This window comes from Pogona vitticeps, chromosome 3 (genome assembly GCF_051106095.1).
Source record: "Pogona vitticeps strain Pit_001003342236 chromosome 3, PviZW2.1, whole genome shotgun sequence".
Taxonomy (NCBI): domain Eukaryota; kingdom Metazoa; phylum Chordata; class Lepidosauria; order Squamata; family Agamidae; genus Pogona; species Pogona vitticeps.
In genome coordinates, this window is record NC_135785.1 from 233,800,038 (window position 1) to 233,828,004 (window position 27,967).

The following is a 27,967-nucleotide window of genomic DNA, read 5'->3' on the forward strand; positions in this document are numbered from 1 at the left end:
TGGGCTCCATGATCACTGCAGATGGAGACAGCAGCCCTGAAATTAAAAGGCGCCTTCTTCTTGGGAGGAAAGCGATGACAAATCTGGACAGCATCTTGAAAAGCAGAGACATCACCTTGCCAACAAAAGTCCGAATAGTCAAAGCTATGGTTTTTCCTGTCGTGATGTATGGAAGTGAGAGCTGGACCATAAAGAAAGCAGACCGCCGAAGAATTGATGCCTTTGAATTGTGGTGCTGGAGGAGGCTCTTGAGAATCCCCTGGACTGCAAGGAGAACAAACCTATCAGTTCTAAAGGAAATCAACCCTGAGTGCTCACTGGAAGGACAGATCCTGAAGCTGAGGCTCCAGTACTTTGGCCATCTAATGAGAAGAAAAGACTCCCTGGAAAAGACCCTGATGTTGGGAAAGTGTGATGGCAAGAGGAGAAGGGGACGACCGAGGATGAGATGGCTGGACAGTGTCTGCGAAGCAACCAACATGAACCTGACACAACTCCGGGAGGCAGTAGAAGACAGGAGGGCCTGGCGTGCTCTGGTCCATGGGGTCACGAAGAGTCGGACACGACTAAACGACTAAACACACAAACACATATTAAAATGGTAACTAAGATCAGGAAGCCTCCTATAAGACAGTTTCTCTCCTTTCTCATTACTGCCACAATTTCTGTTCTCTGGATCTGAAATTAGTGGTTCTAAACCCAGAAAACGCTGATAATTTAATCAATAACTTTGGAGCAGGAAAGAGAAAGAAGGGACATACTGTAGAAGATGTGTGGAAAAAAAATCTCCTTAGTTTTTCTTCCTCTTCCCCTACAACTAAATGAGTGAAGTGAATAGCAGAGTTTACACAATAGACTGGATATGTGGGGTAAGGTCCACTGCCTCATGAATGACCACAGAAGTTCTTTGCTCTGCCCTATGGTCCTTTGCTCTGCCCCCTGGAAATACTACAATGCAGTTCAAATGTATACATTTGTTGGAAGACATTGCACATACTGAATGCATACTCACTTAAATACACACTTCCTTGGTTCCTTTGTGTCCCTTATAATGAAGTTCCCATACAATTATGTTTTCTATATCTCTCTTCCTCCTACACATATCCACAAGCTTTCTGCAATAGATTTTCAGTATCACAGAAAATCACACATTATGCAGGGACTCTAGCAGATCTAATCCATGTAAAGCTGTGATCTCCCCTCCCCCAATGCCTCATCCATTTCCCTATCCCTGAAACTTGCAGACTGTCTGAGTCTCAGGTATACGGAGCATGCTTTGTGCTCGGAAGGCCCTAGTTCCTGACACCTTTGGTTAAAGGGAAGCAGCAATGTTGTGAATGCACTTTACCTAAGTCCTTGGAGAACCACTGTTGGATGCAGGACACAGAAGTAAAACAGAGGGCCCATTGATCTGATCCACTATCAGGAGGTCTGGCTTTAACATTTGGCAGAGTGCGGGAACCACCTGAGGCAGCAGATGCCATGGTGGTCTCTCAGCTGTTCATTCTGCACCTCCTGTCCACAATGAGCACAGCCTTCGTCCACCCTAAACTGGCCTGCTTCTTATGGATGTACTAGAGGATCCTTTCCCATTGCTAGTATTGTAATAAGATTCAACTGCCATTTTAGTCCACTGTTGTACATGGAATAGGAGAAAATGGCATCCTGTCCTTCACTTCAGGCAGCAAATTTTCTTGGTCAGCACTAGCGCATAAGGCAAAGTGCAGGCCAAACGAACATGAAAGAGAATGTATATGTCCTCTGATTAACCCATTTTTCTCTGTCACAGTGGGATTTCTGAGCAGGACTTGTGTGTGAGCAGGATTTTTACAACTTAAGCCAGCATCTACCTTCCAGTGACAAATCACCAAACAAATCACAGTAAATCACAGTAAATGCAAGGTACGTGGCTGAGGAAAATACTGTCATGTGTTACAGTACTTGTAAGTTTGTCACCACTTGCAAGAGTAACTTTCCTTCTTCAAAAAAGGAGGCAAGAGCTAAACACATTGTAACAAAATTTCTCTTTATGAGAAAAGGAGGAGCAATGAACCGTGTGTCTGTGCATGTGAGAAAGGGAATATAAAAGTTGTGTGAGAATGTGAGATTGGTACAAATGCCTCTGGCAGGCCATCTCGTCCTAAGCCCAAACAGAATATTGTGCTCATTTCATTATCGGAGATCGTGCAAAACAAACCCAAGCTACAGGACACAGCAACACAAACTAAGGTTGTCCTACAAGAGGCAAGGAAAGAGACTCAGGTGTCTGCACACATTCTTCAGGATGGCACCACCCAAACAGAGAATCCTCCTGATGAAACCTCAGAGGTGGCAATGAACCCTCTCCCAGCACCTCAGGATGGGGCAACTCAAACAGATCCCCTTCCTACCAAAACCATGGGAATTAGAGCTGGCCCTCTCCCAACTGAGCACCCTCTACAAAGGCAAAGGATATCCGGAGCTAGAGAATATAAGGGAGGTGTTGGAGGAAGTGAGGGGATAATCAGAGAGAGAAGGAGGTGGAAGAGAGTGACCACACTGAGCAGTGGAGGAGAAGGAGGGCACCTGGAGAAATGCTCAAGAAGAATTGGAGGGAGCTCTACAGGCAGATGAGGTGGAGAAGGATCCTCCTCCCCAACCCCATTGCTGAAAAGACATTGCAGGTGCAGCCCTAATCATCTCACTGGGTTAGTAAGGGAGACCATTCCTGGCCCAGCTATGGTGCTGGATAGAGATGAATACCCCTGCACAGGTGGAGATACCGAGGGTCCAGACCCATAGGGTGGACGGTCCACTCACCAGTGTGCTAGTGCTGTGGGGTCCGCGCTCCCGTCCTATCACTCTGGCGATCACGATAGCTGAGCCACTCTTCAACCTGGCAGAGAGGCTTGTTGTCCTGCCTCCTGCCAGGAGTGGCTCGGCAATCGTGATCTCCGGAGTGACAGGACGGGAGTGTGGACCCTGCAGCACTAGCACACTGGTGAGTGGACCGTCCACCCTATGGGTCTGGACCCCCGGTATCTCCACCTGTGCAGGGGTATTCATCTCTATCCAGCACCATAGCTGGGCCAGGAATGGTCTCCATCTCTAGTGCTGGTTGTAACAATGACAGAAGGTCCACCTACACGGTCTCCAGAAGAAATAGCAGGAGTCAGAGACATCCCAGTGCTCAGGAGGAGGGCTGCAGATATGCACTGTGCTCTCATTGCAGGTGTACAAGCCTTCACATTTGTGAGCCTTCAGCTTTGTAAGTACCCGACACCCACCATTAGAGAGGACACCCTTAATATCATGAACTTTGGAGAACAGAGGAAAAGAGACTGACTTGGGGTTAATGAAGCCAACTAGCCTTAAAGGTGATCTGTTGACTAGTTCAATGATTTCCCTCTCCCTGTTTAATAAACCCCGCTGTTACTAATGCTGGCGTTGATTTCATGGATTTGGGAATGGAGGAGGGCTACATGCTCACCAAGGGAGAGTTAGCGTGGCTCACAGAGAACAGAATGAGTATATAATTTTGCATAAGGGAAAATGTGTAATGTAATTGTGCATAAGAATGTGAGCCATGAGTAGCAGACCAAGCTAAACACTGATCAGCACAGATGAAATGCTGAGTTCTACCTGACTGGTGTCATTTTCATGGGATTCTCCTGCACCACATTGTAATCCCTTCCTAGACTTCTGGCTGAATTTTGAAGTGCCAGATCAGAAGCATGACATCTGGCACCTCTCACTGGAAAAAAACAACAACTCCTACCTCAGAGGAAAGCACATCTATGAGTGAGAAGGGATTTGAATGTCCTTTCAGCCTTTGGCTTCGGGCTTAACTTGCAAATAACTGTGGGATTAGTGCCACTGTTTTGATGTGGTTGGCTGTTTGTTTTATGGGAGAACTGCAGAGCTGTGCCAAATCTTTTCCCATAGACCTGCAATGGAATGAACCATTCACCATCTCCGTTGAACAACATACATGTTGACAAAGCTCATCCTGCTAAATCCACGGAGCTATATTGCCGAGGAAATTACCGGTCAGTAAATTATCCCACAGATATGCAGCCAGCGTTCTGAATTGCCACCTAATATGCTCAGTTGTAGCTTGAGGCATTGGGGGATTTTTCTCGGCTAAGCGTGTAATGAAAATGAGCTATTTGATAGCAAATGCCTTGTGATAACAAGGTAGGGAATGTTAACCAGTAAAGGGGGGGGGGAGATTCTCACAAGCAGTAGAGGAGACGATAACAAACAGTGTGATGTGCACAAGATTCAGATGTTACCTTCATTCCTCTAGGGCAGTGGTTCCCTAAACTGGGGCCCCATATGTTCATGGATTTCAGATCTCATAAACCATGATTAGGGCTTCTGGGAGTTGTAGTCCAAGAACATCTGGGGCCCAAGTATGGGAAGCATTTATACAGAAGGTGAAGAAAAGCACATCTTTGGAGCTTAGGACAAGAGCTTAGTAAAGTTCTTCTTTGGTTTGCAGCAGCCAGAACCCACCAGCACAGGCAGTGAATTAGCAGAAATTATTGCCAATGAGCATAAGAAGACAGAGGAAGCTGTGGGCAAATATGGGAGGGTTACAACTGGAAGGCTGGATCTGTGGACAAGTCAGCACAGTCACACAGGCAACATCCTAAGGGACACGATAGGAAATAAAGGTGGGCACCTCAGAAGGGAATGAACAGGTAATGAGTGACATCTCCAAAAAAGAAACCTCTCTGCAATATCTTAGCATGGCATTATCAGACAATGGGAAAGGCTGCATGATCCCCATGTCGTTACAGGAAATTTGCCATGTAATTGAGTGTGTTAGAGTTAAAGGGATAGTAATCAGATAATTACTAACTGCTGAAAGGGATTTGTTCAAGGGCTTAACACAGATGGTTAAAGCCATTCCCCATGGCATTTACAGGCCACAAAGTAGATAATATGTAAAACTGCTGTAAATATACCTGCTGTCATTGTTACCATTCCAGGCATGGTGTTGGTATGTATTAATGTTGCATATCAGATTATCTTAAAGAAAAAGCACCTTGAGATGATTAATATTTTCCTCGCTCTCTCTCTCTCTGATATATAAATTGCTGTTCTTTATCCAGATATGATGATCAAAAAATGCATGCAAGCAAACAGAGGGGCACCCATGAGTTGGGGAAGAGCAATTACTCTGACCGGCACATGGCTAGGGATGTGCACTTCCTTTAAAGAAGAGTGTCCAAACAAGGCAGAGTGAGGATATTTCTGTATATCTGGATCAGTCAAAAAGAAGTCCAAGAAGCCGCCAATCACCTTTGGGTTAGTATACACCTCCCCACACACAAATCAGTATGTTTGTTCTGCCATTTTGGAGGTTAGAAATGTTGAGGGGGGAAAAACACCCCTTGCTGCCAGTTGCTAACTGAAAAGAAGTGGTGCCAAAGTAGAGGGAGGCTGACAGCTGATGCCCCAATGAAAACCGAAAGCTCCCTTGGAAACTCCAATTACTAATTCCCTGGAAAGAGTTCAGATCAACCTCATTACTCTCTCTCATACATCCAGGCATGGCAAAAGCATGTCATTTAATAGTGTGGTGGTGGTCTAGAAACCCCCCATTTCTTTCTTGGGGGTAATTACAGTGAGTCCTTATTAGATATGGGCACGAACTGCTGGTTTGTTTATTGGCCAAACAGGGGTTTGGTGCTTTAAACCCTGCCTCCTCTGGTGGGTGCTCACTTGAAAGCAGTGGTCTGGCCTCCCTACACAGCCTTCTCTGGACACAGACTTGGAGTGGGCGCCTGCCAGACAGGCAGGCCTGTTCAGCCAATCCAACGATCCAGCACAAACCAGCAAAAAGGTGGTCCATGCCCACCTCTAGTCCTATTATATTTAGAATTGTTTGAGTGTGTATGTGAATGCAGGATGGGCAATTAACATCGTTGTGCACTTAGATTTGACAGGTCAAAGTAGAGCGAGTGACTGTCTTTAATCCACCCTTGTTGTTTTCTACTTTCATTTCCCCCCATTTTAATGGCTGCTGCTAGCTGATGCAAGGGTTGTTGGAAGGAGAGCAGAATAGTGGGTATCCAAGAGGGGAGGCAAGGAAGATGGTAGGGGGTTTCCTTGCACACTGAAGTTCTCTCACATTCCCCAAATGTTTGGTGCTGCATAGCGCACCCCATCCCATGGCACAGCCATTTGCTTTCTGCATTTCCAGTCCCCTCCATCTGACCAAGAAGCATATAAATACCTGCACAACCATGGGAACAAATTGTTTCTGACTATCTCCTAACTACCACGGGGCATGTGAGTCCTAATTAATGCAGCAAACATTCAGATACAAATTGGATTGGATGGCACTTCAACACCCCTACGCATTTCCATTTTGCTTGATTTTCTCTAGTGCAGAAATCATACCAATTATGTTGTTAATGCTAACTAGGAGGGAGGGAGGGAGGGAGAGAGAGAAATTTCCAACACTTTCCCATTTTTGTTCTCACAACAGTCTTGTGAGGTACTGTGTGCCCCACTGCACCTGAAAAGACTAGTATTGATTCTATAAAAACATCAGAGCCTTGAACAGTATGAACTCAAACAAGAGTTCCAGGACTGGAGGTTTATAGCTGGCCTAATCACTGCATTACTCTCTATCACTGACTGTACACTCTTGCACCCCCACCCAGTCCCTCCATCCCCCTTCACAGGGCTTAGTTCCACCTACTAGACCCAATCCATCTGTCACTCTTTGTTGGGGTTTAGTTCCACTTATTAGCCCCAACTCTACAGTTCCCTTCAGGGAAGGCTGTTAATCCCAGACAGTTTCTGCAGGGGAGGGCTTCCTCTTGTACCTGAGTGGCCTGCAAGAGATGCAATTGCTCACAGCCTCTCTGCTGGATGGGCATGAGTCAAGGCAGGCATGTCCCCCAGGGTTGTTGCAGTTGATGGTCCAGCAGTTCCAGTGAGATGAAGACAGGTGGGCAGCCCCTGCATCCTTTTCTTCTGAGAAGGCTCACCACTGGTAGTGGTGTGTGCTCAGATGTATCGCAGTCCCAGGGTCCTGCAAGCCATTTGGGAGCACATCTGCCAGCATGCAATAGACCAGTGGCAGCTCTTCCCATACCTCTGCCGCCAAATCTCCCCTCTTATTCCCAACTCTGCTTCTTCCATCCTACCTGTATGCTTCCTCTGCTCCAGGTGTTCTGGAGCTCCCCTCTCCCCCTCCGGCAAGGTGCTCCATTTCCCTGCCTGTGTCTCCTGCTGGCTCTGTTCCAAGGACAGCATGTGATTGGCCCAGAGACACAAAGATGTGGCTGATGCCCTCCGGGGATGGTGAGAGTCCCGCCTCACAGGTCGATGAAACCTGACCTGATCCATTGAAAGCTTGACCATAAGAGTGATGGTTGTGGCACACCTGGCGTGAAAATGAGGCTGCAAATCCAGAGCCCATTTAAGTGAGCTTATACCACACTCACAAGGGGCATACATTTGGTTAAAGAAGCACTGCAGATTTTTGCTGTGCATGTTTGGAAAAAAATGGAATTTGTATACGCTAGAGTCACTGAGCTGGAAGAGAAAAAAAACATGAGGACTTGCTAAGCTGTGGGTCCTATTAAAGTTTGCATTCCTACCTCTCTTGGTTCCCCGGTCTGCAATGAAAAAAGATAATCGCCATTCCTGAAAGACACCATGAGTTGCAATTCTCCTTTAAAACAAGGCACAATCTCCCTTCATTTTGCCCACATTCAAAAAGGTCTGACAATATGAGAAGTGTCCAGCAAGGATATACTTTGCCAATCCCTAAAGGAAGGCTATCTTTAAGAACATGCAGAGTGCTGTTGCTTCCCTGTCGAATGACTGCATCCCCTGGGCTCCACATCCTTAAATGCAAAGGATAAGATAGGCTCCCAGGACACACGTAATAGGAAAATCACAACCGGTATTGGCCTATAAATCCTAAGAGTCCTAGTTGGCCAGTGACAAAAGATTAGGGAGCCACAACTCAGGCCCTCCTGAAGTTTTGACTGCAGCTCCAGGAGATCCAGATTAATTAGCTACAGTCGAATGGCCATCAGCTCAGGGAGCTTTATCAGCAGGAAGGAGAGAGGAAAAGAGTAAAATATTTCTCTCTCTCTCCCTCTCTCTGCTTTCCAAACTGTTCTGTCTGGATATCTGTCAGATGAGTCACTTCCTTTTCTTGCCACTTTCCAGTGTTTTTCATGACTTAGTCTGATATGCCAGGTACTGCTCCCTACCCTGAAGGGACTGTCATTTTCACATTTGTGAATGGTTTCAAATGTTTTCTTCCTCATTTAATCAAACAGTTAAGGAGAGAAAATGCAGTCACTGGTAGGTATTCTTAGGCAGCTCTGTGTTAATCCTTATCTTTCTGACTTATTCATAGTCTCTCTCCTGATGTGATGTCCCACCACCACAGGACACACGTATGTTGTTGTTTTTTTTCTAATTGTTCTGCTATTCCATATTTTGCCTTGACAAAAGAATCTGAATGTCTTTCTGCCCAGTTGTACAAAACCTTTAACAGGCAGACTGACATAATTCCTATTCCTGAATGGAGAAAGGTCTCAAACATCCACCTTGGCCATTGCATCTTGATTTAGGTCTGATCTCTCTTTGCAGTCTCATCTCTATTGAAGGCTCAGTCAATGCCTGAGATTTTAAGTCTTCTTGATTAATAGAATCTTCCTTGCACTTAGTAGCCCAAATTTCTCTATTTCTGGAATGTCAGTTGATGTCATTCATCCATGATAAAGCCACTTTTTTTGTAAGCTGTACATGTCTTTGGGTTTAAGAACATCAGTTCAGCATGCAACAAATGATCCAGGCTATGAAATTGTAACAAGATCCCCACCATCCATGTGCTCTGGAACTTTTTTTGCTTTTGAGATCTTTTAAAAGCAGGAGTCAAACAGGAACAACACTTTCCTTCTCAGGCAACCTCAACCATTGTCACACACAGCTATAACCATGAAGTTCCTGGGTGACAGGAAAAGAGGAAGTGAACAGCTTAGGAAGAATGTAAATCGAGGGGTGAAATGCAAACAATATTGTATGCAAACATAAGATCATAGAATTTCAGAGCTGCAAGGAACTCAAGATACACAGAGTGCAACTCTTGCTGAAACAGGAAATTCATAGCTAAAATATCTTAATTTAAAAACTTCCAGTGAAGAAAATATGTTTTTCCCAGCTTGTGCACAATTCAACATTTTTAACTGTGTGCTATTAATTGTACTTGCAAAGGAAACATTTTATTCATTCTATTGATTATGGTAACAATAGCAACAATGGAATGCCAATACTTGCACTGCATGCTGCACAACCTTAGTTTATACACAGGTAATTTTCTAGACCAATAATGTGTTTAATTTATTTATGACAGGCTGTAGCCTATCCTGAAGGTGAAATAAAATAATCCCTCTGTCTGATTTCCTACAGCCACTGAAAGGCCAGATCTGACTAACTCTGAAGAAGGAGCTCATTCATTGTCAAAAAGCTGCTTTTAAAAAAATAGCTACACATTTGTAAAAATTGCTCTGGGGCCAAGTTTTTTTAAATTAAGAAGAAAAAAAGTAGCATTATGCAGTCATAAACCACCTATGCTAAATGTCTGCCAGGCTACTCAGAAGTTATGAAATTGAGAAGAGAAGAACAAGTGAGAAAGAGCCATAGCTATAGAACTACTCTTTTACATTAAGATGGTTATAAAGCAGAGCAGTGCCATTCATTCTGCCATTACCTATAACAGCTGTGTGAGTAAAAAGAAATTTCACTTTCTGAAGACATCCATTTTCCTCTCCAATCTGTAGTTTTTACAAAATCTGCACTGTTGTGATTCTTCCCCCTACTGCTGTTGTACGCTTCACGAGTGAGATGACATTTTTACTGTCACCCCATATATGCCCAAGTCCATTTGCTGATTGCAAATGGGAAGCATTTTCAAGCATATAAATATTGGCCACAGCTGGTGAGTTAAATGTTTCTGAATAACGTCAGAAGAAAATGTGCAGCTGCCAGACATTCAGAAAGACACACAACAGAGCGTGAGCAGTCGATGTAGCTGAGAATCACCACGTATCTTCCAGGAAGTATCTGGCTGAACTCCTTACATCTTTATATCTAGTACCTTTGCCAGCACTTGTAAACCACCAAAATTAAAAGAGCAAGGTTTCAAACATGTATAAATTATTGCTGAGAGACTGTTCAGAGTGCCGGAGCCAGATAAGAGTTTTATCGCTGAGTGTGCCTTTTCTGCTAAAGGAAAGAATTAGGGTTCATTTTTAACTGAAAGGGATCTATGCTCAGAATTTGGATCTCTCCTTTGAGACCAGGACATAAGCATGTCTACTGCATGCTCATCGAGAGAATACTGTCATTAGCAGGAGGAAACCAAGCTTCATGTTATACAGTATGTGGGAAGAACAAGTAGCTCTGAGGTGTTAATCCTATACCCATGTACCTCAAAGTGAGCCCCACTGAAACTTACGTTTAGGTGTAGGAAATCTGGAAATGTACATGTGATATGAGATAAGCTCAGATATGGGACATGGTATATGATATAAGCTTAGCTAACAGCAGCCATAAAGAGAACCCACTGCTTTGGAGTAGAAAAACAGGTAACAATACATTATGTTTAGCAATTTTCAGGCATTCCTCTCCACTCTGCATAGTGATGTACAATGTGAACTAACCATTGTATTATTTGTGAATAACATCCAAACATGACTAGAAAAAGAAGGACCAACATTTTGTTCTTGCTGATCTCCTGTATGCATTTTCTGCTGCTCTCAAGAGCACAAAGTGACAAGCGCTACCATATTTATAGAAATTATCATTTTCAGCCGCACAAATGCTTCTAACTGTAGGAACCCCGTGAACAAAGCAGGGCACTGGATGGGGGCACTGGAATGAAACTACCAGTAAAGATGTTTGTGATGACAATTGTTTGTATATGCGTCTTGTCTGAGATTTAGCGGGTTACTATCAACAAAGCTGCCCGGTCAGGAGCATCCCATTCCCTGGCATTCTGAGGCTAAGGAGTTTAACTGGAGGCACCATGTTGCCATGATAATAATATGGGGCAGATAAGTGTTAGGAAGGGCAGGGTTGTTTTTATTTATTTATTTATTTATTTATTTATTTATTTATTTATTTATTTATTTATTTATTTATTTATTTATTTGGGTTTTTTGGGTTTGTTGTTGTTTTTGGCCAGGCTTTGCACCCCTACTGTTAGGGTTTGTCTAATAAAAAAAGCAACACGGAGCTCCACCCAGTTTCTATCTCTAAATGACAGGAACGCCTCAACATGGTGTGTCAAAAAACCTGGAGCAAGGGGAAGATGCTTGGGAGATGGTCAGTGTGTGCACGCGCATGGACTCATCATGTCATTAGGAGAAAAGCACAAATATCTTCACATTGAGCTAGTGTGGCCTGGTGCCAACTGGGAGTGAATGGAGATAAATGCCTATGTTTTAAAGCCACCTCCCTCACAAAAAGCAAACAACTGTTTCCTCGGTATACTGTGTATACAGTATATGGTTACTCTTGAAACATGGTTATAGCCACAAACAACACTAACAGGTAGGTGAGGATAAAAGTTAGCAATTGAGGTGACCTGGTGAGTCTCACAATTGAAACTCTGAACCAAAGATGGGGATTGTGTGGCCCTCCAGCTACTGTTTACTACAACTCCACTAATCCCATATCACTGGCTGTGCGGGCTAGAGATACAGAGAGTTTAGGTCCAACCACATCTGGAAGGCCTTCTGCTTCTGCATCTATAGGAATACTAACAGGCTTGGTGGTATAATCTGGGAACACGGCTTTTCCTTCCTTCTGAGACCAGCCTCTTCTCCCCTGCAGCTGTTGATGGGATTCAATAATTCAGTTGTAATTCCAATAAACTGCACATTTAGAATAGCACACCAAATCTGATTTCACTGCACCAAGACAGGCCTGTGACTGAGGGTGGCGTGGCCGGGTGTTTCTCTCTTCTGTCTATAAATACAATTTATGACATACCTAAAAATCAAGCAAATGCTTCCTTCTTTCTGGATTTTAAACAGAGTAAATTCCGTGCCTCACATGATGTTTATATAAGGTAGCTTGGGGTCGATTTTACACACATAAAAGTCAGGAAATTTAAGAACTGATGGTTCCCACAGCAACTTTAACTCACCCAGGTTGCACATATCTAATAAGGCAGAGTTAACGGCATACACATGAATATAAAATACTACTCCAGCAAATCTCAGCCATCACATTACATTAATATTGATTTGTTTCATTTAATAATAGATTGTCCCATCACCGCTTTCGAGAGAGAGCAAGACGCTTATTAAACCAGTACTTTAATATTAGGGCAACATTCTACCCCCCTCCTGCTTCTCTCCCCCAGCATATTTTATTAACATTTGCTATTTTAGAGAACAGACATTGTTTCCCCTTCAGAGGAAACTGACAACGTGCTCAGGTGGAATTTAGTTACCAATTTTAACGGGATCTCAGAAAAAGCAGTTACAGGGTTTTTAATTAAAAACCTGAAACCTAAGTGTGATGACAGACATAAAAAGAAGAAAGAAGAGGAAAAGACATGATGATAATATTTGCAAAAGGCAGCTTTGATAGCAGATAATGAAATTTCCTCCTTCCCGCTCTCTGGTATAGAGCCAAAGGCTCAGTGCATGTTCATTAGTGCAAATTCAAACTGATGGAGTTACAGCTGCCATCAATGATTCTGTAAATTCACAAGGGCCTAGTATGTGTATACTAGGACTGCCTGGGGGATTTTGAGAGTTCTAGTCCAAAACCCCAAGTCTGCACACCTGTGTTGTCTACTACCTATTCTGTATGTCATGTTTCCTGTAGCTTGTCACTGACATGTCTGGAAGCTTCAGCTGTGCAGTTGCAGAGCAAGTCCTACCATATAGCAGAATAAGGTGGCAGATATGGATGTAGGCATGAAAGGAATACTTTCCTCACTGTCCTTGTTGAGTTAGGTGGTCCCTTGATCAAATGAGGCACCCCAAGGAGGAGTTGGAAACCCTCAAGAGCTTCCTTGCCTCTAGCTGCAAGTGATACAAAGAGCTGAGTTTGTTGCTATTTTGCTAAGGTCTTCATACTATGCACAAAATAGGTACAAATGTAGTGACGTATTTCCTCGAAAATAAAGCCTGCACACCCCACACATACATATGAAACACAGGCAGGCTGATAGTGCAGAAAGAGGCAAGCAACCTATCCAATGCTTTTTTAAAAAATTATTTCCTTAAATTTAAGAAGCACCTCTCCCAGCTTGTGCATATTTTGTAGCTTATTGAGCTCACATTTTGTGCCTGCTTTGCATTTACTTTGCAATTATCCTCATAAACATGGGGACAGAATAAAGAGAAGCAGAAAATCTCACATAATCCTGCTTGCTAGGGAGAAGAAACTCTTCATTGTTCATCCTCACTTGCAAGGATGAGACAAGTGAGGATTTACATCCCTACGAGTGGCGGCAGTATGTTGTAATACTTGTAAGCGTTGTGTGCCATATGCTTTCCAAGTGTGTCCCCTCTGCCTGTTTACTGTTCCATCACCAATTTCAAGTAAAATTCAACTAACAGTCTGGGTGGCATTTGTACCTGGAATCTTGTGTTGTTCAATATGAAGATTATGGAAATACAGCCTGGGACCTCTTGGAAGAAAAGCATGGTCTCTACTACTGAGCTGCAGCCTCATGGTCTCCTCAGATGGCTGCTTAGTGCTGGAGAGTAAAGCCACTTTTAACACTGGACATCTGATTATTCTTTTTGCTCTTTAGATGTATACATTGAGTCCTTTGTCACACTGAAACAGCAGTTTTCTTAGCATAGAAGCAACAAACAAAGATCTAGCTTTACATATTCTGCAGTTACTACCAAAAGACATGGTAGTTTGGGCATGGATGTAACTCAGTCATCCTGAATACCCAAGATCGCATGGGCAGTGCAATCATATTTGGGCATAGGGTGATTACAAAGGGATGGCTTACTACCACTTCCAAAGTCCTACTAGTTTGCATCTGCCAAGGCTGGAAATGAGAGTGAGGATGTAACTATGTTTTGTTTAACATCCCCTGTCCCCTATTTTGTAATGCGAGAAAACTACTTGTGCCAACACCTGTCTGGCATAGAGGAGAGATGCCCATTCCCCAGGTGTCTTCAGTAAATGGAATGCCTTTAGGTACAATTCAAGTCTTTGTTTATCTTTCCTTGCCTCACCCCAGCAATCCATATTGGGGTCTATGACTGATCGGATCAGAGCCCATTATATTTATACCAGTGGAGCTCAGCAAGAACATAACTAATATCTCTTGGGTGGCAAAGTACAGCAAGGACTCACAGGGTTGAAGCACTGAGATATTCTGATTATCTGTGATGATGACATCATCTGTCACCATCTAAATATTCCCTATTTCTTTTGAGTTTAGCTGCAAACGTCACAGCAGCTGGCTGCAGAGTTGGGGAATGGGTTTTGCAAACAACCATGGCTTGTTATAATTCAAAATATATACAGTATTAGAGTGGCTTGGCCTTGACTAGACAATAAAAACCCACCAAACCAGCCTTTGTTTCTTCTTCTTCTTCTTCTTCTTCTTCTTCTTCTTGTTCTTCTTCTTGTTCTTCTTCTTGTTCTTTGTATTATTATTATTATTATTATTATTATTATTATTATTATTATTATTATTATTATTATTATTATTATTATTATTATTATTATTATTATTATTATTATTATTACATTGTGGGTCATGAGAAATGTTTGCATGTTTGGACTTTCTCCAAAAGGACAACGAATATGGTAACCATAATGATGAACATCAACACATCAAAGATCACCACTGGGACAAATCTATGTCAATACAGAGGCATCTCCACCCTGTTTTCAGGCAGCTGTCAGTGTGGGGCTCAGTTATTTCTTTACTTCACCATGGTCTCCCTGTAGCAGCCATGATTTGTTTTTAAAAGAATACTAACAGAGAAGCCACGCAGCATAATTAAATCAAAATTAAATCAAAATATGTCAAAAGTATTTTAAGAAAGAGTCCATCCAATGTGAGAATGATGCTCCCTTCCTGAACGCCAAAGGAATTGAGATGACAAGACAGATGAGGAAAGACTGTGTGGCACACGGTTAACTAAAGGCGACTATAAATGAATAGTCACAATTTCATTAACAAAGGAGACTAGTCCCCCATGACAAATTACAGATTAATCACCATCAGGGAAACATAGTATGTTCAACGGTTTTGTCTCCTCCCCCCTCTCCCCCCTCTTCATCAGATACAAATATTTTGTCCATTTATTCCCGTCTCCTTCCAAAGCCAGCCACAGTGCAATCATTTTACAGCTCATCATTTAAATTAACTTGCTAAGCACTGAGCCAGTAGATGGTCTGAGGCACTATCTCTGGACCATCGGAGAAGCCTCAGCTGGTCACGTGACAGCTCTCATTAGCAAGAGGCAGTGCCTCAGCTGTGCTGCCTTTGATAAGCCCAGCTCTGTTCTCACAAGTACACCACCAAGCAATTAAAACAGCAAAGGACCCCCTTTTCCTCCCCCGCCCGGATCCTTTTTCTTCCTTTCCAAACTTGAATAAAAATGATTTGATAAATTATTCTTTTCAGTGCTAAACACTCAAGGAACAGGAGGCAGAGGGAAGGGAAAACAGCAGGAAATAGGGGAAAAGTCATCCTTGTTATTTTTATAGTTTGCAGCTCACTGGCAACCAAGTCCAAAACACAGCCAGAAATAGTAGGATGTTGTGTTAAATGGAGACTATCTCCCCTTAGGCTTACTTTTCTTCAGGAAGGGCTAATATACAGGCCTGGCCCAAGACAATATGTCGCCTGAAGGAAAGCTGTAAATGGAATCTATCTTTGCCCATTTTCCCTGCCCTGGATGTCAAGGCATCGGCCCCCAAAACTAGTCAAAGTATTTTGACAAATAAGGGAGAAAATCCCAAAATTGTCACTGCCTCAGAATAGGAAATACTATATTAAACTAAATAATTAGCTGCACTTTAATGACAGCAGCATTGAAAATCAGTAATGAGGCACATGCAGACTCTGCCTGATTGAGGGGCCATTATCAAATCACCCTTGGGCATCTGAGTGCTCAGATGAGAAACAATCACATCCACTGCCAGAACAGAGAGGAAGTAGAAGACTGCTAATCATCTGAAACCTTCCCACCTGCACAGGTAACTTATTGTTTACTAAAGGTGTAGGTGTTCTGTTTGTGTAAGTGAGAATATGAAAGACCCAGAATTTACCATAGTAGGATTGCGGTATCTGTAGGGGATCAACTCCAAGCCCCGCCAAACAAGTTAACTAAGTCTGGGCTGGCTATAACAACTGTCAGGTAGATACACAGTTGTCCACAGAATCATACTCAAGTGGATGATGATTAATGGCTCCTTCTCAAACTGGGAGGAGAAAACAAGTGGGGTAGCACTGGGCCCAGGGCTCAGTCCTGGGCCCAGTGCTATTCAACATTTTTATTTATAACGTGGATCACTGGATACAGGGGATGCTAATCAGATGTGCAGATGACACAAAATTGGGTGGAATAGCTAACATCTTGGAAGACAAAAACAAAATTCAAAATGATGTAGATAGGCTTGAGCACTGGTCTGGAGCACTGGTCTGAAAACAACAGAACAAAATTCAGCAGGGATAAGTGCAATGTACTGCACCTAGGGCAAATAAATCGAACACAGAGTTCCAAGATGGGGGAATACCTGGCTCAGCAATAGTACAAGCAAGAAGGATCTTGGAGTAATTGTAGATTCTAAGCTGAATATGAACTAAAATTGTGTTACGGCTACAAAAAAGGCAAATGCTATTTTAGGCTGCCTTAACAGAGGTATAGTCTCCAAATCCTCTGACATACTTGTCCCCCTCTATTTGGCTCTGGTTAGGCCTTGTCTTGATTACTGTGTCCAGTTCTGGACACCACACTTCAAGAAGGATGTCAACAAATTGGAACATGTTCAGAGGAGGGCAACAAGGATGCTCAGGGGATGAAACCAAGTCTTATGAGGAAAGACTGAAAGAATCAAGCGTGTTTAACAGTAACTGCTGCCTTCTTGTTCCACAGACACTTTGAAGTAGAAGCTTTGGGTGGGTGGTTTTTCTCTTGCTGAAAATGAGCAAGCCTTTTGTACTGGCTGTGTGTGCAAGCACACATGCACACACCATGAGCACACATGTTTACCCCCACAAAACGCAAAAGACACTGGAGACATTTTCTATAAATTGTATAAACCACAATGGAAAAAATAAGCACTTGATGTCTCGCTCTCATGCTGTAGGAAAGAGTCTTGCAATGGTTGAAGAATCCTTGACAGGCTACCTCAGTGTCTTGACCTTAAAGGAGAATCAATGAGATTTCTTAATGTTTTTAGCATGCATCCAACTACGCTCTTCTAGGTAAGGAGCGTGAGGCAAGCAAACTTTATGTCACTCCTCATCCTGGAATATTCTCCCTTTGTCCTTCTGGAGGTGATTCAGAATGGCTATAGTACATCTGCTTACTAAAAAAAGGTTCTGTTTCAGCTGGGAAGGTACAGTTCTCCAAGCTAGCTGACACAACATTTCAGATATTGCCAAGAACATTGTAAGGGAAACGTATACCCCCTTTTAAAATGAACAAACTGTCCCCTTAACAGAAAGAGTAGTGCACTTGATGAGTGACTCTCCTTATTCAGTTGTTTGTATTTGGGTGTGAGGCTCATATGGAGAAAAAAAAAGCACTCTGGTATAGCCCCTTCTGTCCATAGTTTCATCCTCTTCCTGTCCATAATTAAAATTTATGTGTCATCAGGTCCATTCCATCTTATGGCAACATCTTTTTCCCCAGAAATTTTTACATACAGAATACGCAGAAATATCTCGCCATTCCCTTCACCTGGGGGCACCCTGAAGCTTGACCAGTATCTATGCAGGCCTGCTCTTCTGCTGGTGAGCACAATGAGGAACCAAACTCCCAATCTCTGACTGCACAAACAAATACCTATCCAGCCAGCTTACTCTTACTTGTGGAGGGTGACTGATCGGAAGTGGGTGCTCTCCACATGATTTTCCAGAGAACGCTTGTGGATAATGGAGCTTTCCATCTTTAGACTTGTTACCATCCATATGCAGGCAGGCAATAGAACTGATGACAGATGGGATGGCTAGACTCTCCCCTGCTTGTATGGACTTCATATACAAATGTAGATGATTGGATCGGACTATGGGGTTAGCTTGGAAAACAGTTTGAGGTCGATGCAGGCAACCTAGTGCTCCCATGGAGTTCTCCACCCTTCAACATCTTAGGCATCCTCCGCTACACTTTGCATAGTCATGCTGCTGGAAAGAAGACAGCAGAGAAAAGCTTCATTTTCAAAAAGAGGTCAGATCCAGCTCATAGTGTGTAATTATTTATACAAGACTTTGTAGAAGCTAAGAAATTGTTCTCAATTCCTCAGGTCAGAATAGAAATGGAAATGACCAGAAGCAGAGCATGCAAATGATGCATGATGGATTGAGGAGTAGGAGGTTTAACAAGGAAGACTAAGCTAGGAGGAAAGGGTGGAGACACCTAGGGGAACAAGGTGGGGTTTGTACTTTGAAGGCAGTAGATTTCTGTATTCTTTCCTCCCGGGGTAACAAGTGAAGAAGTGGGACAGTAATTGACTTAGATCTATGGGTTCATTCAAGGCAATACAGAAGCTAGGAAACAACACCCTGACATATATACTGTATAGGTTTTTTGGGGTTTTGTTTTGTTTTGTTTTTTGGTGATTTCATAATCTGTTTCCTAGCTTCAGCATTACCTTGTATGAACCCACAGATCTGAGTCAACTACTGTCCCACTTCTATGCACACCTGTATAGAGAAAAAGAAAGTTATATGTGCCATAGGATAAATAAGAGCTATGGATTAGTACTGTACTTCCACCTAATGTAAGCAGGCTGTGCCCCTTCTGTATCCAGGTCCCTTGCAACAATGTCTACAATCCTATATGCATAAATAGGCCTGTGGAAGGCTCATAACATCACCAGCGTCGGCAATTTTTGGAAATGAAACACTTCTTACATCTCTCCTGTGGCTCCCACAGCTTCCACACAATAAAGGTGTAGGAGCTGTGGAACAGAAGTAGGAAATATTTAATTAAAAAAATCAGTCCCTGCAGTTCTACACTTCTAGAACAATACTTCTACAAGTGTAGTTACACTGACAGGATTTGAGCCAATATTTTGTTATTTCTTGATATAAGTCTTCTTTATTCCTGCACTTCTTTTGTTTGTCTGTCTTAATCGTTGCCTTTCTGTGCCGTTTATATTTCAATATTTTGTCTCTAAAACTTAAACCAGTCAGAAGGATAGTTGTTTCTTGTTTCTCCCTGCAAGATAAGTTTCTGCTTTCTAAACTAAACTGCCCACCTCTGAACTCTAAGCCTCAAAGCTTAATTGTTTTTACAAATTTTCAGCATCCTCCCTTTCTGGATTTCTGAGAAATGTTTATACCCATTTTTTCCTTTTCCATCCACTGTCCGTTTAGCACAGAAGAAGAAAAAATCAATTTAGAATAAAAAATTCAAAATAAGCATGGAAGTTTAGTAATTTCAAAAAAAGGCGGTTGTAATTTGGAAATTAAACTTATTTATGCTGATAAAAATATTTTTCTTTGTTAGAATAGCACAGTCTCTCCAAAATTTCCTCAGCCCCCCTTTGGGTGGGGCTATTTTTACTGCACCTTAGAATGAACCTAACTGACAGGTCTCAAGTCAACCTGAGGAATTGTTCATTGCAATTCAGTGGATAAGTTGTAACAGAATCAGGATTTAGTCAAGCAACATGTAACAAAGGAACACAGCTGAGTTAATTGAGGCAGCTGTGAAACAACCAATTTGATTGGTTCAACCAAGGATAAAACTAGCCAAGCTTGCAGAAACAAATTGTTGGGTAGTTTGGATGGTTGGATTGTTGTGTTGCTGGTGCTCGTGTTGTTGAGAGCTGTATATACTGCATCACTGGATGAAGACTTGCCATATTGCAAGAAGAAGGTCCTGGAGGAAGACTATCTCCGTGGTGAGAGGAGAAGACTTTGTGGATGCTGGACTATTTATATTGGTAACAATATTTGGTTACTGAAACTGTAATTTACCATTGCAAACTGAAGAACTACTGTGAATGACCAGGACTGTGTAAAGACCAAGAGAAGTTGTATTTACCCCTGTATATATGGACTTTAATGTAAATATTACTATCAACACTACAACAGTGTCTGTTTGGTTTCATCTCTGAGCAGTTCATTTCACCATTACGCCCCCTGGCGTAGTCTGGTAACGCAGCACCTCTGTCACTAACTGCAGAAATGGAGGATAGTTCTTTTCCTTCATAATTCTATGTCTGTGTTATTTATATTTTCTTCAAATGGAAACTTTTTAGAATAATTTGGCTAAAGGTAATATTGACTAAAACAACAACAACATAGCAATAATGAAGATGACAACAACAGAATCGCAGGCTCCAACTTTTGGCAACGGTGTATTTGAATATTCTTGCAGGGTGTTTGAATATGGCAGCTGTGCTTTCTTCCTGGAGGTTATTTCTCATGCAGGGTGAGCGTAACCCTCCAATGAGTCTTCCAGTCAGCGACACCCAGAGAATGTTTTATGGATGAGGCTTCATCACCTGTTGGCACAGAGTAGGAGGCACAGCAGCAGCCCATGATGGATGGCTCCTCCGAATCTGTGCGGTGTCCTCTGCGTCTCTCATTAACATGCCTCATTCCAATAGCATCCTTTTGCCAACACCTGGACACGCCCTGGTTTCAACCATGTGCAGGCGGGTAAGCTCTTTTCCACATTCCCCACCGTGTTTCTAAAAATGTTGCCATCAACTCTTGTTTTTGTTAAGCTCAATACAGTACCCTTAAAAAAATGAAATGGCTGTCATCAAAATATATGATTCCCTAAAGAAATACAGGACAGCAACCTCCTTCCTCTCTTCCCTCAGTCTGTCTGAACATTAGCATGGGTCTCAGTGTAACTCATCACGTTGGGTGCTTCCCGACAAGGCTTTTATCATGCAATTGCCCTGCCTCATTCTCAGAATTTTATGAAGGCACTGGACAACTTCATCTTTCACTTGTAACCCTCCTGTGTTTGGCTGTTTCTTCTTCTTCTTCTTCTTCTTCTCTCTCTCTCCCCAAACAATTCCTTAAAGAGGAAAAATGCGATAGCTGCACAATCTCTTTTGATTGGTGGTGCTGAGAGCAATCCCGCTGGCAGCACTGTCGCTTACAGTTTACTTTTGCTTATTTCTTTATATATTTTATACTTGTTCCATGAAAAGAGTTCAGAATTGGGTGGGTTTGGAATATGATCTTATCCAGTTCAGAAAACTTCATCTTGTTAGAAACTAGATCTCAAACCCATTAACAGTTATCCAGTTGGTAAATGGACAACCAAACATGAACCTTAGCCAGACAGGGAGGAAAAGGTAACCAAGTTGCTGGAAATGACGAGTATTCTCAGTTACATCATTTCTTACTTAGAGCACAGGATTAATTGTTTCCTCTGCCTCCCCTTTCAGTTTGGGAGGCAGTTTATTGTTGTCAGCTTTAATGTACAACATCTGTTGTTCTTGCTGTCATTTGGGCTGTGTTTGGATTTAAACACTGCCTGCATTTTTTTAATTACTTTTGGCATTTATTTTATTTCTGTTTTTAAAATCAGATGGCATGGTTTACTTATAGTGAGTAGAGATTAATGACAATAGTAATAATAAAAGTTGTAGTTACTCCTACGATCTTCAGAAGGTTTGAACACATTGTAGTATGATTCCCCGAGACGGATATACTTTCTCCCATAAAAAGAGTGCAAGCAAGTGTGAGAAAGAACTTTCTCAGAGAATTTCGAGAAGTTGTGGAGATTCTTTCTTTCTTTCTTTCTTTCTTTCTTTCTTTCTTTCTTTCTTTCTTTCTTTTTTATTTATTTATTTATAAACAAACAAATAAACAAATAAATAAATAATACACTATACACAAAAAAGATGTTTCTTTTTGTAGGAAAACTTTGAAAAATGGAATGGATCTGAGATGACAACTGTTGTTCTTTTGGGCCACCATTCCTGTAGTTATCATGGCCAGTGGCCATGCTGGTTTGGTCACGCCCAGCCAGATCTTGTACCTTACTATCAGAGAGAAAGGGAGAAAAAGAGAGAGCTTTCTTTCTTACTGTGTTGTTATAGGAACCTCTGAAAGCTGGGACACTATTAGGACATTCTCATCTATTCATTAGCTCTCTCCTGAGCTACCAACATTGGGGTAGACAGGGCATCAGCAAGTAGCTCTGCCCAGGGGATTCTGAGCTTGCAACACCTAAAAAATGGAAGGAGTGACTGACTTCTCACAACATTGCAATAATGAATGAGGGAGATTCAAGTAGTTTGTGTCTAATGACCAAGGGATCTCTTTCATCAGTGAAAATGCCCTCAATGTCATTTGGTCACAGGATGACGATCAGAAATACTGCATTATTTAGGTGTTAACTTACCCTGTCATTTGTCTTCTTTGTGGGTGTTGATGATGAGGTGGGTAGCAGAAGTGTTTTTTTGTTTTTATTTTTACACTACCAGCCATATATTTGTAGTATTCATATATTTAAAATGGTAACTAAAAGTGACTGCTGTCATTACTTTTGAGACACAGGAAAATACTTAAAATGTTTATCTTTTTAGAATGTTTTAAGAGAAGCAACTGTGCAAATCTGTTTTTCACAGCAACAATAACGGGGAAAATATTGTGCACCTTTGAGAAACGAGGGAGTGATCAGACAATGCATTGTCCTACAGTCCAGATCACTTTGACACTCCATTTGACTCTATTTTAAAGGGGGCACATTTCATACAGGCCTTTATGAACCAGTTTGACTCTTATGCATGTCTACCCTCAACTTTTTGGGTCCCTGGCAATGGCTACTGTTTTTTTTGTTTTAAGTATTGGTTGGATAGCTGCATTATGGTTCAGTTAGAGCATGTGTGATGGATCGCCATATTGTAACAAAATGTATCACTTAGCTGTCACTTTAGCTTTAGGGTTGCTTTTCCCTACCCACACCCCTCATGGAGGGAGAAAGAGAAGAGGATGTAGAGTTATTTTTTTCCAAAAAAATATAAAGTTTTAAAAGCTAACACTGAATCATTTCTGTATGAAGGCAATTAAGTGCTATATCACTTATAATAAATAACTAAAAAGTAGGAAGAGGAGACAGGAAGGGACACACACAGAGATATTCTAGATCTTTTTTTTTCTTTCCTGCCCCCAAAACATTTGATCCTTGCATATGGATTCAACAAACACCCAAAAGGGCATACTGCAAATCATATTTAGCCTCATCCAGTCTATGACCATTTGTTTAATCACATCCTAAGTCTGTGTCTGAGGACTGCAATCCACGAATGCCTGCAATGAAACAGATTTTACTTTTGTTTGTTTTTGTTTTACTGGTTTCCAAAAACGTAAGAAACAGTGCAATCCTAGCTCAAAGATAAGCCTCTTCTGTTGGCAGAATCCTCTTCTGCTAACTAATTTGAGAGGTAGGTAAACAGAAAAGGATCTTCTGGCAGAACTGCCCTGCTGGCAAAGATCTGCTGGCGGAAGAGTTAACAGGTGGTGGAAAGAGAGCAGGGCAAAGGAGGAGTCAATTAACTCCAGATCCAAATTTCTTCCATAATACCAGCACAATGAGGGCAGGCTGAGAGTAGTCCTAAATAATTACCAAGATCCTTAGGATGGGAAGGGTATTGATTCAGATCTTGATTCAGCTCAGTGGGCTCTTGGCCATCTTTGACTAGTTAGTATGTAGCATTTTCTATAGCTAGTAGCCATCTAACTACCAGGAAAGGGAGCCCTGGCAATTACAGATATAATTACTGTACTTAATTTATAAAAGTAAAGTTCCTATTTCTGCATATCCCTATACAGTGGTGCCTTGCATAACGATGTTAATTGGTTCCATTAAAAAGATCGTTATGTGAAAACATTGTTAAGCGAAACACCATTTCCCATAGGAATGCATTGAAAACCGGTTAATCCGTTCCAATAGGAGCCTATTCAATACATTTCAATGGTGAAAAAAAAAATCACCAAAAATTCAAAAAGACTCAGAATGAAGCCAAATTACTTTAACGAAGGTTTTATTAGGTGCACTAACGATTCCAAGCATTTTATAACGAAAACAGGGCTGTCAAAAAAAACATTAAGCAAAACAGGGGACCTAAAACTGTCATCGTTAAGTGAAGCAAGGTCCCAAACACTGTTATGCGAAAATCCCCCATAGGAAACATCGTTAGGTGAGGCGGCAAAATTTCCAGCAAAGACCATCGTTATGTGAATTCATCGTTGAGCGAGGCACTCGTTAAGCGAGGCACCACTGTATATCCTAGCAACAAGTCTGTGTCAAACATGTATCTTTCCCTTGGATCAGCAGTAGAAAGGGAAGAGGGGCTGAAAGGAAAACAGCTCCTAGGCAGGTCATCCCTCTGGCTGCCTTTGGATTCATCTTCCTGAACAGCTTTGGCTTAAATGTTTCCAGCTCCCTTGATGGGAAGTACATGATAGCCAGAGACATCTCACTGTCAGGAAGAATATTGCAAAGATTCAGCTGCATTTTCTCATTCATTTAATCATTTCACTCCTAGTTATAAGTTAAAGCTGGGCAAATAGTGCATAATGAATCATTCATTAGATTAATGTCTTAAATTTATTCTCTTTTCCAAATCATTAGGGCCCGGATGCAGCAAAATTCACAGAAGCTGGAGAGAAAATCACGTGCTTCATTTCATATTAGATTTGCGGTGAAGTAGATTTTCTCCCTCCTCCGGAATCTGCCTGTCTCCTTGATTAATATTTGTTATCAGGAAGAAATAAATCTGAGACTTGTTTTTGTGCCAGATAGTGGCAATTATTTGACCCAGGCTTGATTAAATATCAGGGTCACTTTGTGGCGTGGAATCCATTTTCACAACCCACTGGGTTTAAGACTGGAATCAATTTCCTGGCAGTAAAGCTCAGAATTTGAAATCTATATGATAAGACAATGTAGTATTGTTGTTTAGTCTTTAACTCGTGTCTGACTCTTTGTGACCCAATGCACCAGAGCACGCCAGGCCCTCCTGTCTTCCACAACCTCCCACAGTTTGGTCAAATTCATGTTGGTCACTTCAATGACACTGTCCAACCATCTTGTCCTCTGTCATCCCCTTCTCCTCTTGCCCTCACACTTTCCCAACTTCAGGGTCTTTTCCAGGGAGTCTTCTCTTCTCATGAGATGGCCAAAGTCTTGGAACCTCAGCTTCAGGATCTGTCCTTCCAGTGAGCACTCAGGGTTGATTTCCTTCAGAATTGATAGGTTTGTTCTCCTTGCAGTCCAGGGAACTCTCAAGAGTCTCTTCCAGCACCACAATTCAAAGGCATCACTTCTTTGGTGGTCAGCCTTCTTTATTGTCCAGCTCTCACTTCCATACATCACTACTTTAAAAACCACAGCTTTGACTATGTGGGCTTTTGTCGGCAAGGTGATGTCTCTGCTTTTTAAGATGCTGCCTAGGTTTGTCATCACTTTCTTCCCAAGAAGCAGGTGTCTCTTAATTTCGTGGCTGCTGTCACCATTTGCACTGATCATGGAGCCCAAGAAAGTAAAATCTGTCACTGCCTCCATATCTTTCCCTTCTGTTTGCCAGGAGGTGATGGGACCAGTGGCCATGATCTTAGTTTTTTGAGACCATTTTTTGTGCTCTCCTCTTTCACCCTCATTAAGAGGTTCTTTAATTCCTCCCCACTTTCTGCCGTCAGAGTGGTATCATCTGCATATCGGAGGATGTTGATATTTCTTCTGGCAATCTTCATTCCGGCTTGGGATTCATTTCGCATGATTTGTTCTGCATATAAGTTAAAATAAGCAGGGAGACAATATACAGCCTTGTCATACTCCTTTCACAATTTTGAACCAATCAGTTGTACCATAACCAGTTCTAACTGTTGCTTCCTGTATAGGTTTCTCAGAAGATAGATAAGGTGGACAGGCACTCCCATTTCTTTAAGAACTTGCCATAGTTTGCTGTGGTCCACACAGTCAAAGGCTTTTGCATAGTCAATGAAGCAGAAGTAGATGTTTTTCTGGAAGTCTCTGGCTTTCTCCATAATCCAGCGCATGTTAGCAATTAGGTCTCTAGTTCCTCTGCCCCTTCAAAATCCAGCTTGTGCTTCTGAGAGTTCTTCGTCCACATACTGCTGAACCCTACCTTGGAGGATTTTGAACATAACCTTGCTAGCGTGTGAAATGAGTGCAAATGTACGGCAGTTGGAGCATTCTTTGGCACTGCTGTTCCTTGGGATTGGGATGTAGACTGGTCTTTTCTAGTCCTCTGGCCACTGCTGAGTTTTCCATACTTGCTGGCATATTAAGTGTAGCACCTTAACAGCGTCATCTTTTAAGATTTTAAATAGTTCCACTGATATGCCATCATCTCCACTGGCCTTGTTGTTAGCTATGCTTTCTAAGGCCCACTTGACTTTGATCTCCAGGATGTCTGGCTCAAGGTCAGCAACCACACTATCTCGGTTGTCCGGAACATCCAGATCTTTCTGGTATAAATCTTCTGTGTATTCTTGCCACCTCTTCTTTATGTCTTCTGCTTCTGTGAGGTCCCTACCATTTTTATCCTTTATCATGTCTATATTTGCACAAAAGGTTGCTTTAAGATCTCCAATTTTCTTGAACATATCTCTGTTTTTCCCCTTTCTATTATTTTTCTCTATTTCTTTGCACTGTTCATTTAAGAAGGCCTTCTAGTCTCTCCTTGCTATTCTTTGGAAGTCTGCATTCAATTTTCTATAACTTTCCCTATCTCCCTTGCATTTTGTTTCCCTTCTCTTCTCTGCTATTGGTAAGGCCTCACTGGACAGGCACCTTGCTTTCTTGCATATCCTTTTCTTTGGGATGTTTTTTTGTTGCTGTCTCCTCTACAATGTTAAGAGTCTCCATCCATAGTTCTTTAGGCACTCTGTCCACCAAATCTAGTTCCTTAAATTCCTTAAATCTCTTCCACTGTGTATTCATAAGAGATTTGATTTAGATTATACCTGACTAGCCCAGTGGTTTTTCCTACTTTCTTCAGCTTAACTTGAATTTTGCTATAAGAAGCTGATGATCAGAGCCACAATCAGCTCCAGGCCTTCTTTTGCTGATTGTATAGAGCTTCTCCATCTTTGGAGAACATAATCAATCTGATTTTGGTATTGCCCATCTGGTATGTCCATGTGTAGAGTCACCTCTTGTGTTGTTGGAAAAGAGTGTTTGTGATGACCAGCTTGTTCTCTTGGCAAAACTCTATTAGCCTGTGTCCTGCTTCGTTTTGAACTCCAAGGCTAAACATACCTGTTGTTCCTTTTGTCTCTTGTCTCCCTACTTTAGCATTCCAGTCTCCTATAATGACAAGAATATCTTTATTTGGTTTCAGTTCTAGAAGGGGTTGTAAGCCTTTACAGAATTGGTCAATTTCAGCCTCTTCAGCATTGGTGGTTGGCGCATAAACTTGGATTACTGTGATGTTGGAAGATCTGCCTTGTGTTTGTATTGAAATCATTCTATCAATGTTTGAGATTGTATCCCAGTACAGCTTTTCCCACTCTTTTGTTGACTATGAGGGCCACTCCATTTCGTCTACAGGATTCTTGCCCACAATAGTAGATATGGTAATTGTCTGAATTGAATTCGCCCATTCCCATACATTTAGTTCACTGACGCCCAGGATGTCAATGTTTATTCTTGCCATCTCCTGTTTGACCACATCCAGCTTACCAAGGTTCATAGATCTTACATTCCAGGTTCCTATGCAGTATTTTTCCTTGCAGCATCGGACTTTCCTTTCACTTCAATGTAGTATTAGCCCT

The 27,967-nt window shown here is 42.0% G+C and overlaps 1 protein-coding gene and 1 long non-coding RNA gene across 4 annotated transcripts in view; one reads left to right on the forward strand and one right to left on the reverse strand.

Moving 5' to 3' along the window:
- LSAMP (limbic system associated membrane protein) overlaps nt 1-27,967 on the reverse strand; it is a 1,273,416-nt gene that overhangs the window by 736,699 nt on the left and 508,750 nt on the right. The gene's annotated exons all lie outside the window — the stretch shown is intronic.
- On the forward strand, nt 597-27,691 carry LOC144588029 (uncharacterized). The gene is made up of 2 exons (XR_013543334.1): nt 597-1,902; nt 6,021-27,691. It is a non-coding gene; the product is annotated as an uncharacterized LOC144588029 (long non-coding RNA).